This window comes from Hypanus sabinus, chromosome 10 (genome assembly GCF_030144855.1).
Source record: "Hypanus sabinus isolate sHypSab1 chromosome 10, sHypSab1.hap1, whole genome shotgun sequence".
Taxonomy (NCBI): Eukaryota; Metazoa; Chordata; class Chondrichthyes; order Myliobatiformes; family Dasyatidae; genus Hypanus; species Hypanus sabinus.
The window spans coordinates 44,058,687-44,077,105 of NC_082715.1; positions in this window are offsets into that span (position 1 = coordinate 44,058,687).

The following is an 18,419-nucleotide window of genomic DNA, read 5'->3' on the forward strand; positions in this document are numbered from 1 at the left end:
GATGAATAAAATTTCCAAAACTAATGAAAGAGGAGAGAACAGGTTTAATATCTGAAACAGTACTTTAGCACCTCAGGTAAAATAAATAAATAAATAGATAGATAGATAGATAGATAGATAGATAGATAGATAGATAGATAGATAGATAGATAGATAGATAGATAGATAGATAGATAGATAGATAGATAGATAGATAAATAAATAAATAAATAGATAAATAAATAGATAGATAAATAAATAAATAGATGAATAAATAAAGGGTGGGAAATAGTAAATCAAGACTGAGAATTAAATATAACAAACTATAACATCTGCAGGGAAGATATGAAAACATGCTGTATATGGTTTGCGTAATCTTAGAGAAGTTGCATTATTGGTGGAAGTGGTTGATAATCATGAATTTGGTAACAAAAAAAAATAACTGTCTGAAGGTTGAGAAAGACCAACATGACATAAACTATTCTTGGTGAAACAGCAAAATATATAAAGTAATATATATATTTTCTTTTTTAATTTTAATGTGCCACAAATCACCATCTCAATTTAACTTTTTATTGATGTTACTAACATTTTCTTACCCTCAGTTCTTTTATTTTAATTTGATTTTCTCGTATGCCTGATGGAGGAAACAGATAATTAAAAGAACATCTGGCACTAGACAAAAAAAAACTTCTCACAAAGCATATTAAGTTGTCACAATTATCATCTCATTACTTGCCTGCGAACGACGACAGTTTCATCCAGCATGTGATTTCTCTGTTCAGTCATGTGCAATATTCCTGTAAAAGAGTGCACATTGTGCATTGAACATTAAATTAGATCATACATAAAGAAATTATTTGGCTCACATAAGACTGCATTGTCATCAACTGAAAAACTATAATAAGATTTCAGGTAATACTCATGATTTTTAAATCTTTATATTGTAGGACATGTTAATTATAACACATACAAAATGTTCCACCAGCATTTTGTGTGTGTTGTTGTTTGAATTTCCAGCATCTGCAGATTTCCTCGTGTTTGCTCACATATTAATTATATCTTGGTTGCAGCAATACATCACCATTCAAATCTATCTTCTGCTCTACTTTTCACTTCCATCAGCTAAAATCAATAATGTTTTTCTTCCTTCTTTGTGTTACAATTGCCTACTATAAATTTTGGATGCTGTCCATAAAAGTGACAGCATGCTTTGAGGCACTCAATCTTTTCTTTTTATATTTTCTCCTAAAGTCAGCAGATGACATCACTGGACTGATAAAAGAAACCCAATGTCGGCCAGCCATAACATGAAAAATGACTCAACCTAATATTTATTGTTTGCTGTCAAATTTATCAGCTGGAGGCCTTCAAAGTTTCATTCCATATATTTCTTAAGTTAATAAACAACTAGACAATCAGTCTTGAAGTTGGCATATGTTTTACAGATAATACTGTAGACAGAGACTATTGATTGGTCATATTGCTGCTGGATATTTTGAAAATTAACACAAATACAGAGTTCGGGGGAATGATAGAGTCTGACAACTATCATAGGCAAGCAAGCTTGAGAACTTAGCAAATGAAATAACTCAAAAAAAACAGAACACCCACTTAAAATAACCTGCTCAATCCATTAAGGAGTACAAAGAATGTAGTAACTCAAATTCCAAAAATTATTCCAAAATTAGACAAATTTAAATAACCGATACATATAAAATTGACTTTAAATTTCTACAAATGGAACAACCTTATTGGGTAAGTTTTAATTAATCTAAATATGTTGTGACTCCTAACCATGGCAAAATCTCTGCTGAAAGACTAGATGTTGGCAGGGAATTTTGCCTGCAAAACCTAAGGAAGTCCAGCAACCACGGAACACTAATAGTCACATGTTCAGGCAAAATTCCCAAAATATTCACAGCTAAGGCTCTGGTCAGGAAAACAATGTTAAGAAATTATCCCATTTATGTTAGAACTACACAAAACAAGTTATAACACAAAACAGTGTGAGCGTCAAGGTACCTGACTGTAAAGGTACTGGGTTCTAAAAAACTTCTATTGTCAGTTTATCACTTACTACACAACAGTCACAATAACGAGTATTAGTGTGAGTCAAGGTGCTCAACTGAAATTATTGAAATTTTGCAAAATTTATGGCTCAAATTTCACTGCCAAATTAATAGTTTCATTATTAATGAATAAATGATTCATAAATGGAAACATTAGCCCATAATTTGCAAATTACTGTGACCTTTGCACCATTCCACCATTAGCTTCATGGAACTCATCTTCTGCTTTCCCATTACTTTCAAGAAATATCCGTATTTGCAAATTGACTGACAACTAAATTCACTGTACAATAGAAAATGTAATTGATCATTTACTGTTTAATTTTCTCTATTTCTTTGACCAGCCCTTTTTTTGCTATCTTTATATTTCTGAGAGAGGACAAATTTGAGATTGGCTGGGTGGCTAATTTCATTGACAGTGACATGTATGGAGAAGTTCATTTCATTCCAACTCTAGCATGATAGGCTATTACTTGAATGACCTCATCTGATGACAATTTCAACACATCAATAAAAATTTAAGAGTAACAATAACAAGTATTTTAACTTAGGTCACATATCTTTCCTGGGCATCTTGGAATTTGCTAGCAAGGGCAAGAAAATAGCACTGGAGAAAGAATTAATGGACAGTTGGGAGTTTAACAGAATGAGGCAAAATGTAGACACCAGTATGAGAGGACTGAACTAGGTGCCAGAAAGCTGCAAATATCTATAACCATCTTTTGTGATGTAGGTTTTTGAAAATAAAATGACATAGGTGCATTATATTTCAGGAAAAACTGTATCATCTCATTTATTGGACTCCAAAAACTAAACAAAAAGCATGGTAAACGTCTTTTACATAATTACATCTCCTCATCAGAACAGCCTCTTAAAGTGAAACCCCAACTCAATGTTAGTGGTTGTGAATTATGTACATTTCACCAATTATGTTACCCTACAATGATGCTAATGTTCAGACATGTCAATAAATGCAGCAGCTGTTTTCATGTTAACTTTGTGGATATTCTTATGTTTTTTGAGGAATGTGGGCAATGCCCTTGTTTAATTTTTCCTGAGAAGATGGTGGTGAGTTGCCATGTTAAATTACCAAAGTTCTTGTGATGAAGAGTTGCTGGCTAGCATTTGGACCAGAAACACAAATATGCTTCCCAATCAGAACAGTCTGTGACTTGGAACTTGCAACAGGAGGTATTTCCATGATTTGTGCCCTTCATCCTTCTGGTGTAGATGCTATAGTTTTGAAAGGTGCTGTTAATAAAATCTTGACAAGATGTGGCAGTGTATTTTATAAACTGTACACATCACCGTCATAGTGACCCAGTTGTAGAGGCAATTGTTTAGGAAGGAAGACAATGAGACAAACAAGTGGGCTCTTTATATTGAAGGACTTCACGTCTCCTCAGTATTCTTGTAGGTGCAATCATTCAGATAAATAGAGAATGTACCATCAGACTCCTGACTGAAAACTAACAGACAGCTGAAATGCTCTGCGTAACATTACAGTGGCTACCCCGCCTCTGATATGATCTTGTGCTTCACACAGTTATGTTTCTTGTTAATTGTCAATCAGACTTTGTTTCTACCATACTTAGTGATGACAATGTATGGGATCTCAGAGTGGTTGGACTTTATCTTGCTGACATTACTGACATCAGTGTGGTACAAATGTTATTTGCTGCTTTGCCTTTCAGACCATGGCATAGGCTGATGAAGGGTCTCAGTCTAAAACGTCTTCTGTTCATTCATTTCCATAGATGCTGTCTGACCTGCTGAATTAATCCAGCATTTTGTGTGTGTTACTTTGGATTTCTAACTTCTGCAAACCTTTTGTGTTTATGGCATAGGTCTTGTTTCATTATCTGAATTAGAATCAGAATCAGATTTATTATCACTGACAAATTGTGAAATGAGTTGTGTTGTGGCAGTAGCACAGTGCAAGATATAAACAATTATGATAAATCACAATAAAATAAATAAATGGTGCAAAAGAGGAATAGAGAGGTAATGTTCATCAGCAGTTGGCAGAGGGGAAGAAGCTGTTCCTTAAATGTTGAGTGTGCACCTTCAGGCTCCGGTACCTCTGCCCTGATGATAGTAATGAGAAAAGGATATGTCCCAAATGGTGAGGGACCTTAATGATGGATGCTGCCTTCTTGAAGCACCACCTTTTGGAGATGTCCTAAAGAAGAGACAATACAAGTTAGTTTGAATTTGTAGACGGGGTGGGGAAGGGAACATTTCGAACTGGGTGAGGACAAGGTTATCATGGGTGACAAGCTATCAACGAAATCATTTGGTTGTTAGATTACTGCAGAGATGTATAAAATTCCCAGCAGATCAGAGTGTGCCATTGGAGAGAAAAAACTCAGCTGAGTTACAAATAGAAAGCCCATGACAGAAAAGGCCAGTAATGTCACAAGCAGAGACAACAAGTTGCCTGAGGTTGTTGAATTTGATGTTGGGTCTGAAGGCTGCAAAGTACCCAGACGCAAGATGAGAGGTTGTTCTTCAGGCTTGTATCGTGCCCCATTATAACAATGTAAGAGGACACAGTCAGAATGGCCAGACTGGGAGTAAGTCACTTCAGTAACTGTTATGTTTTGTAACTTCAAAACATAAAACTAACTGAAAGATGGGCGAATGTATATGGTTTGGTATTACTTTAGTGAGGTATGCGTTGATAATGTTGTGGTATGATGACATATGCCATTCATATATTTTTACATATCACCTGTAATGAATTATGTAAACAACAAAGAATGCTTAATCAAACAATATATTTACAATATTACACAAATATTACTGAAATATTAAATATACAAAGATCCTCACTGCTCAGCTATAAACTCCAACTCAGTATAGAATGCATCTCAATTTATATACATGAATATATATGGAATACTATATAATACAACTACTATGTACTGTGGACATCCACAGAATAGTAAAGTTTAAATTGTCCCATTCAGGCCTAAAGATTTAATCACTGTGGAGGATATGCCCCCTCTGAGGTTGTTGTCGAAGTTGGCTCTGGGACTGCAGGAAGCGGACACAGTTCTTCTGGGCGTGTTAGCACCCCGAACAACGCATGGCAAGCAGCTCGATCTGTAAACGACAAAAAATGCTTAATCAAACAATGAACTTACAATGTTGCTCAAATGTTACTGAAATATTAAATACACAACAGTAATGCACTTTCTTCAAATATTAGGAGTAGGATCTGACTGATGTTTTCACAATGTTCAATTAATTGCACAACTCTTCAGTAAATCAACTAATGCTTTACTACATGTAACATGACCTAAATACGTCAGACTTGGACTGACGTGGTGAGAAGTATTTGTGCCACAATAACTGTGAGCAACGACCATGTCGAGGAAAAGACGGGTTAACCATTTTGCACTCGTATATTATCAACACTATTTTCCCCATATTTATACTCCTGCAGATCACCAATGATAAAAAACTCAGCTTAACCAACCTCAGAAATATTGTAGCTGGAAGGATAGGTCAGATTGGAAGCTGCAGTGAATGGATCTCCTCCTGATATTACAACCCTTTCCATCATCTACACGAGGCAGAAATCAAGAGTGTGATGACACACCTTCCTCTGCCCTTCAACAACATGCAAGATGCTCAGAATGGCACGGGACAAAGCAACCTGTGTGGCACCATCCGAGAACCTTTTTCTTGTAATGTAATATTTTGGCATAGTCATCAGTGTATGTAGAGTACCACAAATGATCCCAAAGAAGCTGACAGAAATCTGAGCAAGTGTTCTTTTTTCCTTGCCAAGGGCAGGACGCCCTGGAATGGTTTCATTGTGAGAGAGCAGCCTGTGCTTTCTGAGGCATCAGCCAGAAGGCAGAACAAGTAGCATAACCCTGCCCCGTATGTGAGGTCACAGGGCCAGTGTGAATAGACTCCTGGCCTGTGGCGTATGGAGTCTGTAATGGCATGGGCAAAATTGGGAGATGCATTGACAGATCTTTGGGGATGATCCTTTTAGGAAAATATTATGTATTCATGTATATTTTGACCTTTATGGGTTGCTGTCAAACTTCACTGGATGTTTTGTACTAAATGTAATGTGAGAGGGGGATTCCAGGTAGTTGGTTTACATGTAAAATAAACAGGTGCAAGTTAGTTCCTCACCTCTCCGTCTCTCATGTGTGTTATTCTTGGCCATGCAGTTTCCAGTACCAGAGATATAGCAGTAAACATAAAGGATGATAGCCAGCAGTGGCAGATCACTGTCTACTGTATTGATGCCCATAATTCTCAACGCATGCAAGAGGAAGCACACGATGACAGGGCTGAACAGATATTAACAGCCACAGCGTCCTGTGTGGCTTATTCTGCTTGTCAAAAGCTGCTTAAGTTGTGATTGGTTAGTTCAGAAAATACAGCTGCCTTTCCTATTGGTTGGCTGCCTGGTGTCTAGTTTCAAATATAACGGGTATAAATGACAACAAGTGTGTGGGAGCTTTATTTTCTTTTCCTTTGCTTAAGGCAAGCTGTGCATAATCCTTAAAGGTGTGCTTCACGCTCACTTTTAACTAAGTATCTGTTTGGTGAATATTCAGCTTTGTAGTTTGTGTAGCTTAGGGAAGCATGAAGATTTGGTCATATTTGTACTGCTTGTAAATAAATGATTAATATACTTATTCATAGTCAGTGATTCCTGTCTCAGTCACCAAACCCACGATCCTGATTCCACAGCGAGCCCAGTGGGTGGTCTGGCTATGTGGGCACATCAAAAGCTCATGACAGATTCATTCCATGCCCAGTATTTGGCGTCATTCGGGGGGCATAGATCAGTGCCCCCATACCTGAGTGCATCAGAACTCAAGAACATACCCAATACTTCGATATTATTAGACAAGATCACCATCACAGTTGTGGTGAGAACCAGCAGCAAAGTCAGGAACATTTCTGCAATGTAGGAAAACCACTATCACTCCCTTTCAGTTAGTCATTGGTGTTCAGACAAACCATTCCCTGTTCTGCTGGAAGTGCTACACACTACATATTATCCAGCTCCCACTTCACAATCTCCACCCTTCCTGGTGGCCTGGTTGGTTGTGTACCCATGCCTTTCCCAGCTCCTCTTCCAATTCCAACTCCTCTACTTTAGGGGCTGGGAGTCGGGTTCTCAGACACTGCAGGTCTGGAGTTCAAATTGTCCACTGCCTGTTGAAGGACACTCTACCACCACTACAGAGAACGTGTCAGTGTTAATGATTTAATCTGCTGTTTCAGCAGCCCATTCATCTGCTCGACCAATCCAGCAGCCTGCGGATAGTAGGGAATGTTGAATATCGCAGAATCTGCAGTCCATTTTATGGACCTTAGTTCCAACAAAATGTGAGTCATTGTCTAATTGTTTTTCCCAGGGATTCCATACATAAAGGTTGCCAATGAGAAATTGTAGGTTTCTGATCAATATGGCTACAAGGCACTGCCACCAGTACCCCGAAGTAAGTAACCATCATGGTCAACACACACTGCTTCTTATTAACGTGGTTCACTTGCCAAATCTAGCCTGCACCTATATCTCTCCCGATTTGTCCCCAGGGACCTATCCACCATTCCTTTGGCTTCAACTTTGGCATGTTGAGCAACTCATTGCCACAGTTCTGGCTTCATTGAATATCATTGCCACCCCTCGGGCCTCTGCCCATTTCCTTACTCCTACCCATAGAAGAAGGGGGATCTTAGTGAAACCTTTCAAATGTTGAAAAGCCCAGACATGGTAGATTTGGAAAGGATGTTTCCCATGGCGGGGGAGTCTAGGACAAGAGGGCATAGGCTCAGGATAGAGGGGCCATCTATTTAAAACAGAGATGCAGAGACATTTCTTTACCAGAGGGTGGTGAATTTGTGGAATTTATTACTACAGGCAGCTGTGGAGGCCAGGTCATTGGGTGTACTTAAGGCAGAGTTTCATAGGTTCTTGGTTGGTCGTGGTATCAAAGGTTATGGGGAGAAGGCCAGGAAGAGGGACTGAGGAGGGGAAAAAAGGATCAGCCATGATTGAATGGCGGAGCAGACTCGATGGGCTAAATAGCCTAATTCTGCTCCTATGTCTTATGGTCTTATGGCCTTATAAAGGGTAGGTTCCAATGGGGAACAGCTAATGTACCTATGTATACGTTAACGGTACAGATCAGTGGGGCACTACTACAGTGGGAATATACTGTTTTGGGGCAAGAATTTTTCCTACGTTGAAAGGTGTATACTGGTTGTGAGGCTCCCCACGGACTGGTCTGACTGCTGCTACCTGGGAATATATATTGTGCCATATGTGTATCAAATTGATGGTCTGGTCGGCCACCCAACACACAAGTCTAAATGTCAGAGTTTCACAGAGATCGATCAGTTCTGGATGATAGCTTTTGTTTCACATGGTTATCAAGGGGGGTCATCCTGATGGCCTCAGATAGAATAGAATGGCTTTTAATTATACCATAGCAAAGGAGGGAGGCACATGCATGCAGTGTGGTAGGCCAGGAGTGTTGTACATACAACCTTGATGAATCAGAGAATAGAACATATTTGGCTGACCATTTCCAGCAGTTGGCAGGTAAGACACAGAATGCAGGATATCACTTTCATGAGTATTATATAATGGAGGGAGTTGGTGGCCCTTTGGAGCACCAGAAAGCTGATGGATTGCCATAGTGCATTGGAGTGTTACTATAGCCATTTTGCTTTTACGCCTAGTAGTTTTGCGGTTTGCTTGTAATACGGTGGGGCATCTGCAGGAGTTGCGTTAAAGTCTGTGGGCCAGAAGTAACAGGGTTGCAACACTTGAGGAGGGGTTAATTTTTGTGTTTGTCAAATGTCTCACCACCACTGTGACCTTGATTGGAACAGGACTTTGACTCACGGGCGCATGACATTAGGTGAATAGAGGGGTGGGACCTTGAAGAGTGGTGGGAAGTGATGATGAGTTCTCATTTGGTGGTTTGAGATGGTCCACTTACTGCAGTATTTCATATCAGTGGAAACTGTACAGAAGTTCAACGGTCAGGGATCTCGAGGGTAGTCCTTACCAATGGGATGGTCATGAACTGCACCAAAGATCAAGTGGAAAGTGTACTGCAGTGAGAGGGGCCTGTGCATACCTAGATAAGTATTGCAATACTCTCTATTCTGTCTCAATAAACAAAGTTTGTAGTTCATAGTAGATTGTTGGAATTTGTGTCTTTTTGCCTATCTGAGCCAATTCAGTGAGCCTTTTGTTGTAATGTAACACCAGTCCTAAACCCAGTAACAGACAGTTTAAAGGTGCATTCCACCTGTTCTGCTGGCTCATAGAAAGGGAAAAAATATCCAAGGCATCCTGGAATAAAGCTCATGGTTTACGTAATCAAGATAGCAACATTTGCTTTGTTGGTGTAGCAGGATGTACATTATAGAGAAGGGGTTCTCATCCAGGGGTCCACAGACCTCTTGCTTAATGGTATTGGACCATGACATAAAAGGGTGGGGAACTTCTGGTATCGAGGAGCAATTCAGTGCCAGCTCAGCAAATCCAAAAAGTATAGTCAGCCTATCGCAGCAACTTAATCGATCCTCACTAGGTCTGAATACCTGCATCCTCTGCCATTTTGAAATTCACCTAGTACTAACGGGCTCAACCTTGAGTGAATAGAGATCCTATCAAGAGACACAGTGAGTGGACTTTTGGCAATATCCTGCAAACTCTCAGTCGCAATGACATGGGATGTGCTGCCTGTCCTTATATCCTCATTTGCTCTTGGCAATCAGCCAAGCGAATGACAGACTAAATGAACTCTGACACTGATTTGGAAATTCTCTTCACAAGCCCAGAGTGCAAAGTTAATTATCAGGTTTAGTTCTTAACACAGAGGACTTTAAAACAGGAGATTGAAATATAATATTCAACCGCTATCACTTACATGCGCTCTAATTTCTATCCAGTTTTTCTTGTAGAAAGATGCATTGCTCAGCAAATTGCACCTGTCATATTTTTGTGACTCTGTTGTGACTGAACAAAATCACCAGAGAGACACTGAAGCTAGTGATATAGAAGTCTTTATTCAGCACATATTTATACCCTTAAGATCAAGGGTAACAGGAGCTAGCACAATACAATTTACAAACACATAGTTTTCTTCAATATTTTGGGTCGACAGTGCTTTCTTTGAATTAAACATCTACAGCCGGAGACACCTCTGAATGTTCAAACACCTTTGTCAAAAAGTAGTTCCCACAAATATTAAAGTCTTCTGGGAGCAGTAACCCAAAATTAATGTTGGCAGGGCTGCATCTGAGTACACAAATATCATAAGTGCACAAAACTATTGATTGCCAATACCCATGACCATGTTTGGTATGATAATTGACAACACCTGTCTGGGCTTCCAGCTTGAACTCAAATCACAATGGTGCAAGTAACTTAGCCACACTGCCTGGTTTAATGCAAGCCAATTAACACAACTTTATTGTTTTAATATTTGGCTATTGCATATGCAATCTCAATCTGGAGCAGCCTATGCTTTTAACTTCAATTTACTGCTTGCAATTTACGGAAAAGGAACTGAAGGCTAATAGCAAGCTTCCCGAACTTATTTACATTCATAATGAGATGTAAAGCCTGATTCTTGTTTGAATTAATATCTGTTATATTCACATAACTCCAGAATACTTCCTAACAGCTAAATCTCACAATATCACAGATGTGAGAAACGCAATGCAACAGAAAATTATAAAGAATATTTTGTGGTTGTATCAAGTGTTTGATTCAATAATTACAAGTTTTGTTGATTCATTTGTAAATATTACACAGAATTAATCAATGCTCAGTGTCAAGACTCAGGTAATCATGTCTAACATGGTTTTAGTATTATTAATAACATCGCAGTTCAGCATTATCTGTGGTACTCAAATTATAATCTCCATTCATCTATAAAATGTATTGCTATCTGAAGATCCTTTTGACAATGTAAGGGATTTAATATGTTTTATCTCCTATACCCAAGAAAGTCAAACAATGTGGTTGTTAAAGATGAAAAGATTGGTTAACATTGTTGTGTAGAACCCTTTCTCGTGACCTATGAGTTTAACCTAGACAACTACAGAGGCTCACAAATTCACTTCCATTGTGATTTTATTCCAGTAAAACCCTGGTTGTATCTTAGAATGGATAGGATTCACAAAAATCAATAATGGCATGGCAGCAGCATGCTGAAGGGAAACATAGGATATTTATGGCAATGGAAAGCCATTTTAGAAACATAGAAAAACCTACAGCATAATGCAGGCCCTTCGGCCCACAATGCTGTTCTGAACATGTACTTACTTTAGAAATTACCTAGGGTTACCTATAGCCCTCTATTTTTCTAAGCTCCATGTACCATTTTCTTTGGATTTATCCATCCTTTGTCTAACAACATTCAGCTCATTGCAGCATTCAATAGTCTTTTATGTAAAATATATCAGGGTTTTTGTTGTCATTGTTCTATCCAGAAGTTTAATCCCATGTGGTTTAATATTAATGGGACAAAAAGATGTAAATTATTTTGTGTTTCATTTCATAGGCAATTGATTGATCAATTGCACAAATTTCCTTCTCTAGTCTGAGAAAATGCTTAAAGTAATGTTCTACATTTCGTTTTGCTATAATCTTGCTAATACTCATGATCTGTCTATAATTTCCTCAAAAAATTCCAACAGATTTGTCAGGCAAGTTAACCATGCTGATTTCTGCCTATTTTAGCACATGTTTCCAAGTACATCAAAACCTCATCCTTAATAATAATCTTTAACAGCTTGCCAATCACTGAAGTCAGGATAAATGCCCTATTGTTTCCTGATTTCTGTTTCCCTTATTTCTTAAAGAGTGGTGTGACGATGGTGATTTTCCAGTCTGCCACAACCATCCCAGAATCTAGTGATTATTATAAGATCACAACTCATGCCTTCACATCCTCTTCAGCTACTTCTTTCATAATTCTGGGGTGTAGGCCTACTGTCCAATTGACATATCTACCTCCTGACCTTTCAGCTTCCCAAGCACCTTCTCCTTACTAATAACATTAGAGATCTAGAATACTATAAGGCTAATTGGAAGGAGCTTAAGAAGGAAATTAGGAGAGCCAGAAAGGGCCATGAGAAGACCTTGGCGGGCAGAATTAAGAAAAACCCCAAGACATGCTACAAGTATACATAGAGCAAGAGGATAAGACGTGAAAGAATAGGACCAATCAAGTGTGACAGTGGGAAAGTATGTATGGAACTGGAGGAAATAGCAAAGGTACTTAATAAATACTTTTACTTCAGTATTCGCTATGGTAAAGGATCTATGGTAGTGATGACTTGCAGCAGACTGAAAAGCTTGAGCATGTAGATGTTAAGAAAGAGGGAGTGCTGGAGCTTTTGGAAAGCATCAAGTTCAATAAGTCACCGGGACCGGATGAGATGTACTCCAGGCTACTGTGGGAGATGAGGGAGAAGATTGTTGAGCCTCTGGCGATGATCTTTGCATCATCAGTGGGGACAAGAGAGGTTCCAGAGGATCGGAAGATGTTGCTGATGTTGTTACTTTATTCAAGAAAGGGAGTAGAGATAGCCAGGTAATTATAGACCAGTGAGTCTTACCTCAGTTGTTGGTAAGTTGATGGAGAAGATCCTGAGAGTCAGGATTTATGAAAATTTGGAGAGGCATAATATGATTAGGAATAGTCAGCATGGCTTTGTCAAGGGCAAGTCCTGCCTTATGAGCCTGATCGAATTTTTTGAGGATGTGACTAAACACATTGATGAAGGAAGAACAGTGGATGTAGTGTATATGGATTTCAGCAAGGCATTTGATAAGGTTCCCCATGCAAGGATTTTTGAGAAAGTAAGGAGGCATGAGATCCAAGGAGACATTGCTTTGTGGATCCAGAACTGGCTTGCCCACAGAAGGCAAAGTGTCATTGTAGACGGGTCATATTCTGCACAGAGGTCGGTCACCAGTGGGGTGCCTCAGGGATCTGTTTTGGGACTCTTACTCTTCGTGACTTTTATAAATAACCTGGATGAGGAAGTGGAGGGATGGGTTAGTAAGTTTGCTGATGACACAAAGGATGGAGGTGTTGTGAATAGTGAGGAGGGCTGTCAGAGGTTACAGCGGAACATTGATAGGATTCAAAACTGGGCTGAGAAGTGGCAGATGGAGTTCAACCCAGATAAGTGTGAAGTGGTTTATTTTGGTAGGTCAAATATGATGGCAGAATATAATATTAATGGAAAGACTCTTGGCAGTGTGGAGGATCAGAGGGATCTTGGGGTTGGAGTCCTTAGGACAATCAAAGCAGCTGTGCAGGTTGACTCTGTGGTTAAGAAAGCATATGGTGCATTGACCTTCATCAACTGTGGGATTGTGTTTGAGAGCCGAGGTGTAATGTTGCAGTTATATAGGACCCTTGTCAGACCCCACTTGAAATACTGTGCTCAGTTCTGGTCACCTTACTGCAGGAAGGATGGGGAAGCCATAGAAAGGATGCAGAGGAGATTTACAAGGATGTATTTAAAGCTACCAATAAAATTATTTCTTTATATAGCAACAGTAACAATTTTTATCAACAATTTTAGAGTGTATAATAGCCGTCCAACTATTCACTACTTCATTGCTTTTTCATCTTTCAATGAGATGGATGGGCTTGGTGCAATGATGTCAGCTTCCCACCATCAGACTGGATGTCACCCAGAAGGAGTCTCAGATCCCCAGGTTCAGTCATTTACAGTCTGTTTTGTTGCTCTGAAAGAACCTTAGGCAACTGTACTGAAACCACACTCCACTAAATATGATATTGGAAAGGCAATAAAGAACATCATTACCATTTCCACTAGGTAGGATAATGTTCAGATACTTCTTTCTGCAACCAAACATCTTAATATGGTTTTTTGAACCTCAGCTCCTGTTCAAAGTCATTTTGTAATGAGATCAGTTCTTCCTCTACTCTTCTTGTTAATTCCTCATTACAAGTGTTCAAGAATGGATTTATTATCCAGTCTGAAATTTGATTCAAGGGACAATCCCAAAATCTTTCTGATATGTCTTTATGCAACTCACCTTTGTGGGCACAGTATACTTGAAGATCATAATGTAGTATACTTTCCTTCTGTTAAAACTCAGGGAGGCTTGGAAATTGGAAATGGTCACAAGAGCCGATCTTGCATTTAAGGAGGATTAACTTGGACAGAAATGTGGAGACAAATGATTTGACTTTGAGAAGATTCACATCATTTCCTTGCAATTGATGTCTGATTTCATTAAACATTGTGAATAATTCTGACCAATCAGCATTAAAGTTTCAAGCCTTCAAAGACTTTAGAACAGTTTCAAATAAACATATAAAAGAGTTTCAGGAAGTTTCCTTTTGAGAGCCTTCTACTGTAACCTCTGTGTGCAACAACAAGCATTCAGACTGTTCATCATTCTCAACACAAAGCAATTGAAATTGTTGAAAATTGAGAGCATGGGACTGGGTTTTATTTACTGCTGTGATAACAGTATTTAATGATTTGTGCAGCCAATCACTTAGGTTTTCTGTGACAAGATGTTGACTGTGAATTACACAGTTAATGGTAGATATGTCAAGTACAGCATTTTTCAAGAAAATAAAAATCCCATTGCAGCATCCTGACATTGATGCTGCTCCTTCTGTTGCAGAAGCAAGAACATTAGTGACCGGAATGCCCTTCTCAATGAAAAACTGCTCAACAACACAAAATATTGACTCCCTGATACCTGTTTCCAGTCCCTTTGCAAATATCAACACTTAAACCATGCTTTCATCTTTTATGAAGTGAACAAAACCAAGAAGCAAAAATTTATTGCCTGGCAAAGTTGACTCATCCAACTGCAAAGCAAATTCTGTTGTTCTAAGTATGTTGCACAATGTGTCTTCCACACTCGCAGACATTTCATCTATTTGTCTTTCAACAAAGTTGTTGCTGGACAGAATCACTTACACTTTTTTTGGACTGGAGACTTAAGCCTTAATCTCTCAGCTGTTCTCCTTGCTACCAAGTGCCCCCACCCGTTCAGAAACTCCCACTTCCCACAGTGGGGCAATATTGCCCATTTTAGGAACCACTGGCCTAAAAAGTGTGGACATGTCAATAATGGAAGAGTCTAGGAACAGAGGGCACAGCATCGGAATAAAATAGAATGATGTCCCTTTAGACAGAGGAGGAATTCCTTTAGGTTGAGGGTGGTGGATCTGTGGGGGTCATTGTCTCAGATGGCTGTGGATGCCAAGTCATTGGTTATACAATATTTAAAGCAGAGTTTAAAAGTTACTTGAGCATCAAAGATTATGGTGAGAAGGTTGAGAGGGAAAATACATCAGCCATGATCGTATGGCAGAGAAGATTTGATGGGGCTGAATGGCCTAACTCAGCACCTATGTCTTATGGTTTTATCATTTATATCTCAATAAGCTTATCATTTTTTTCTTCTTTCTGAGCTAGATGTAAGAAGTTTCTCTAATCTGCCAAGAAAACAAACATGTCTGACAGTGAAGGTCATGCTTGTAAATGCAGAGTCTTCTGTAATGAACGTGTCTCTTGGTTGGAGTATTACTATCACCTCAGCGTTATGAAGTTTGATCACTAACTCATCTGATTTCTATTATTTTGCAAGTGTACTTTGGTATCCTGTTGCTTTTTCATTGATCACTCCTATTTGTTGGCTGCATTGACTTAGCATTGGAGTGAATACAATTTTTGGGACTCCTTCATTCTTATTGTCAGTTATTAAAGCACTATTCAGCCACTGCCGCTCTGCTCAATAAGATGTATTGTAAGTATTCTGGCTGGAATAAATTTTCGACTGCTGACTATAAATTTGCTGAAAATAAATCATTTTGTCTCATACCTTTAACAAGTTATGGTATTTTCAACCTATAATTTTAAATCCACTCCCTGCTGAAATAGTCTCATCGTGTTCGATCTGGCATTTGTTCAGATTGATTTTATACTTCAATCATTTGATATAAAGTTTTCCATCTACTTCAACCTAGAACAGATGATGGACATTTGACAAAAGCTGAATTTGAAGATGAGGTCACTGTTTTGCAGTTTCTTGCCACTTTAATTTGCTGCCTTATTGTCACTCTGATCTCTCTGAACTCTGGCTCTGAATTGTTCCAATGTACACTGCAACCAGTCACCTCACAGCCAATTGGATGCAACATTGAGGTTATTTAATAGTCCTGCGGCTCCAATCTCCACTGCTTTTAAAATGGTCTTTTCTTTCTTTACTTCTCGTATTACTTTACTTTTTCTCCCCAGGGTTACATGAATGTTCCATTCTTGAGAACTGTCCATGAATCAATTTCACTTTAAACTAATAAAGTCCATTTTCTGCAGCAACCTTCATACTTTTGTTCCATGTATTCTTGCTACGATTTTTTCAGTTCACTGAATAATAACCCTGATACTACTCACAATTAAAGTAATGGTAAATATGCTGTATCCGTAGAGTGGTGGGGTGGAGATATATCTCTCCCAGAGGAGATGTAGGGCACTCCTTCCCTCTGCTAGCCTGCAGGTCACCTTTGAATAAGGTGTAGCACCTGCTTGGCTCCCAGACCAGGGTCATGTGAAACTATGGGATCAGGTGGAGGACGGGCATATGTACAGATGGTGCATATCGCAATTCCTGGTCATGTGACCATTAATGCTAGGTAGACAATCTCTGAAGTGTATTGATCATGGCTGGGGTCAACACACTGCCCAGAAGAAGGTAATGGCAAACCACTTCTTAAAAAATTTGCCAAGAACAATCATAGTCGTGGAAAGATGGTGATTACTCGTGTTATACAGTATGGCAAATACAGACAAACAAACTGTACCCAGTCATTAATTGAGCATATTACTATTATTTTATTAGTAGTAGTATCATTATTACAACTAACTTAAAAATAATTTTAAGTTGCATGGGAAAATTTGTGTATGGCCAGATTTTCATAAGTCATGTCATTTGTAACACGGGGAACCATCGTATTTGGTTAACATTAAATCACAGTTATTAACATTTGCAGGTTTCAAGGTCAGAGAACTTATTATACCTACTTAGTCACTGAGGGATGCAAGGGCCAAAAATCAAACTAATAAACATCTGTTCTAAATAATTGCATGTGACAAGTGTGTCCTTTCCACTGACTTTGCATCATCAGCCATACAATTTTCAATGTTAGCTCCTAATTCTGTTAATGCTGTATTCCTGAATCCCTGAATGACTTTTTATCGTGTTTTCCTTTCCTTTCTCATGTCTTGTTCTTTGAAAAGTAATAATCAGGCTGTGTTAATAATTGAAGTGGCATGCGGACCTCAAGAAATTAACAATATTATAAATCTAACCTTGCAACACTTAGTTTTAAGCATGAAGCAAGTATTTGCTTGCTTATTTCTCCACAATTTAGCATTTTTGCCCAAAGGTTGGTGTTAATGGACGAAATTTTCAGTGAGTCTTGTTCAGCAGAAGTTCCTCAGTTCAGTGTTTATTATTGTCAAATATCCTCAGTTGCTTCATCAATGACCTTCCTTCCAAATTACTGCCAGATGTGGCAATATTCATCAATAATATGCTGTTAGGGATTATTCAGAAGATATGAAATTAAGGATAGCTAATATTGGTTAAAATGAGAACCAGTCTTCATAGAATAAACCCCATTCACAACTTAACCAATCGATGCTTCAAGGGCATTGAAACTAATCAGTCCCTGCCATGTCATATGAAGTTCATGACAGGTCTGTTTGGTCACTTAAATATTATAGTTGAATAATCAGGGAGGCACCTCCTACACTGTAATAAAAGAGAAATATTTTGGATGGCTGGAGTTGGTGTTCAGAATCTTTCCGAGCCACCAGTATTAAATATTCAAAGGGTTTTCGATTGTTGAGATCAAGGTTCAAGAATCAAGATATATTTATTACCAAAGTATGTATAATCGGCCCTTCTTATCCGCGGGGGATTGGTTCTGGGACTCGCATTAGGGTTATGCATGGATCCCAAAAAAACATGGATGCTCAATTCCCTTATTTAACCTGTCTCAGTGTGGTGGACTTTAGGACCTGGAGGAACTCCGGACTCACTGCCTGCAGCTGCTGCTGTTTCTGTTCCATTGATAGAAAGCGATCACGATTGAAAATAAAGTAGAAATAATAAAGCGATCAGAAAGAGGTGGAATGCCATTGGTCATTGGAAAAGCGTTAGGCTATAGTCGGTCATCAATTGGAATAATTTTAATGGATAAAGTGAGAATAATGGAGCATGAGAAAGGCCCTGCCCAAATGAAAGTTGCAATTATTACTAAGCAACGCAATGGTTTAATTATTGAA